Below are 2,902 nucleotides of genomic sequence, written 5' to 3'. Positions count from 1 at the left end.
TTTTTTTTTTTTTTTTTTTTTTTTTTTTGCCCTAAGCTTTATTCCGAACTGAAATAATCCATTTACGCATCCGTTAGGTTGATAATCGTGTAATCGTTGCAAGCTTACGTATATGTATAATTAATAGAAGCATTTATATTCCTAGCGGATATAGACAACAACAGTGGATTATTGCTTTCAAGAAAATTCCCTTCGAGATACAAATATGTTAAAGATGTTATCGATAACTTGTTGCAAAGTAGCGATCGATTTAAACGACACCGTTTGTTGATAGATGAACAAAAAAAGGATAAAAAGAAAAAAAAAGAAATGAAAAAAAAATACCTATAGAGATCCTTCGATAATTGTTAAGTTTAAGAAGGGCTGGTTTTTGGACAGCTTTGCTCGATCAGTTTGTAGAAAATGAAAAAAATGGTCGAATCCGCACATAGCGTATGACTCGCGTCATCTTGTTCAGAATTATTACTATTATTATCGTTATTGTAATTATTATTATTATTATTATCATTAATGTAGAGAGAGAAAAAATTATTATCGTTGCGATGTTTATGATTCGATGTTTCCACGTGATGATTCGAAGGAGGAGAGAAATAATTTCATAATTTGTCGATCGATAATGTTAAATTAATTTTAAAAAAAATTACAATTAAAAAAATCTAGCACTTTATTGTCTTACAACTGAAATAATTTTATTACCATTTTACTTATTTTTATTCTTATTATAAAATCTTGGTTATATCACTGAGATTGTGGATTTTTGTGGATGCAAAACATGTTCAAATAGAAAATAATACGTATTCGTTTCGATTTTTCGTATGAAAAAGATAAGAACAAACTATAAATTTTATTATCAAATTCTTTCTCTATTTCCTGATATATATATAATAGGAAATAAAGAAAGTCGTACTATTGAAGTCAATATTTGATTGCCGAAATATAATGATTCAAAATCTTCATAGCTTTAACAGAGGACAGATATTATGAATCTGCTTATTTCTCCTACAATATAATCAATGAGACAAGATGCGAGTGAAAGTTCTGGATAAGCGACAAGAACGGTAAACGATAAAAAATTACTTTTTACTTTACACGACGATATCTCGGGAACTGGAAACTATATCGAAATAAATGAAAGAGAATTTTAAAGAGCAAGGATCCCCGTTTTTAATGATTTTTCACTCATTGATCTAGGATTATTATCTTTGAAGTTATAGCGATTTAAAGTTTTTCTAATTTTAATTGAATTTCTAAGGTATGTTAGCGATAACTCGTGCAAAGTCCGGGTGTGTGACAAGGACAGAAATAGTAAACGATTAAAAATTATCCTTTTCTTTACACGAGGATATCTCGGAAACTGGAAGTCGTATCGAAATAAATCATAAAGCATTTTAAAGGACAAGATTCAGGGTTTCTAACGATTCTTGATTCGTTGGCCGAAGATCACTATCTTTGGAGTTATAGCGATTTAAAGTTTTCTTAATTTTAATTGAATTTCTAAGATACATTAGCAATAATTCAGCGAAAAATTATCTTCTTTGCATATCGATATCTCAGGAACTGAAAATCGTACAGAGATAAATCAAAAAGCATTTTAAAGAGTAAGATTTCGCACTTCTATTGATCTTCGATTTATTGATCAGAGATCATTATCTTCGAAGTTATAGCAGTTCAAATTTTTCCTAATTTTAATAGAATACAATCGAGTTTTATGATAAATCATATATTATGATTATTTTTAATCTATTTAACATAAATACAGAACATGCAATATGAAAAATATGTATTTGCACAAAAATCCACAGTCTAATTATATTGTAAATACACACATATGTGATGATACATTAATTTATATTATATTCAGAATTCATAATAAACATTCGTTTTAATTATTGAAAAGACGATTAAGTGCTACACATACATATATATATATCTCGTCAAAGATTATTTCTCGAAATCGACAAACTCGAATAGAGCGATTATCTTATCTTATCTTATGCACATGGTAAAAAAAAAAAAAAAGTAAAAAACGTAGATCCTTCGATTTAAGCTCGCATGAATCACGAAGAAAGAAAAGAAAAAGAAAAAAAAAAAAAAGAAGAGGAGCCACTAATCTAGAGAACAAGCATTTTTAAGTTCCCTTTTTCCTTTGCTTTGATGGGGTTACACGTGTTATATGGATAAGCGGCATTATCCGAATAACAATGAAATAATAGAAACATACTAGGTAAGGAAATGTTTGCAAATGAAATTGATAAGTGTTTTAATATTGTATCGAAGCGTGTGTATATGTATCTCGCGAAGAAAAAAAAAAGAAAAAAAAAAGAAAAACTCGAAAAAAAAAGAAGAAAAGAGAGAAGAAAATTAAAACGCCATCGATGCCTACGCCCCCCCCCCCCCCCCCTCTTCCCCGTTTTATTCACGATATTTAAAAAACACTTCACGATTCGTAAAGCCCCCGATACGATAAACAACACACAACACCGTTCGCGGGCCGCGGTCTTCTTCGTTTGTTGTACGTTTCAGTATCAGCGTCCGGATTTATCGTTGGAGGGGGCGACGACTCGATCGACTCTGCCGATCTCCTCATTCGATCTCTGTATCGCCCACCCGATAATCGATTCGTTCAACGGTGGAAGTAGCAATAAAATTTCACTTGCTTCCTCCTAATCATCCTCCTAATCCTCATCATCCCTATTGTTCACAACTATGAGAAGTTATTTATTAGAGGTGGCAGGGACGATGAGCGAGCGCCCCCTTGCGAGGATTAAATAATAATGAGTTGCGAATAAGTATACGTATTTTCTCAATGAAAAAAATGATAAAAAGGATATATATACATATATATATCTATACAATAAAATACTTCCACTGTAAGATATCGTGTTATCTTTTCCTCTCCTAA

General features: G+C 31.0%; 1 long non-coding RNA gene across 1 annotated transcript; it reads left to right on the top strand.

Annotated features, from left to right (window-relative positions):
• Positions 1–925: 925 nt before the first annotated feature.
• On the top strand, positions 926–1,557 carry LOC102671343. The gene is made up of 3 exons (XR_420940.2): positions 926–1,270; positions 1,362–1,363; positions 1,520–1,557. It is a non-coding gene; the product is annotated as an uncharacterized LOC102671343 (long non-coding RNA).
• The last annotated feature ends 1,345 nt before the right edge of the window (positions 1,558–2,902 follow it).

Source organism: Apis dorsata, unplaced genomic scaffold, assembly GCF_000469605.1.
Source record: "Apis dorsata unplaced genomic scaffold, Apis dorsata 1.3 scaffold_69, whole genome shotgun sequence".
NCBI lineage: Eukaryota > Metazoa > Arthropoda > Insecta > Hymenoptera > Apidae > Apis > Apis dorsata.
Note: the sequence above shows the minus strand (reverse complement) of the source record. Positions and strands in the feature narration are given on the sequence as shown.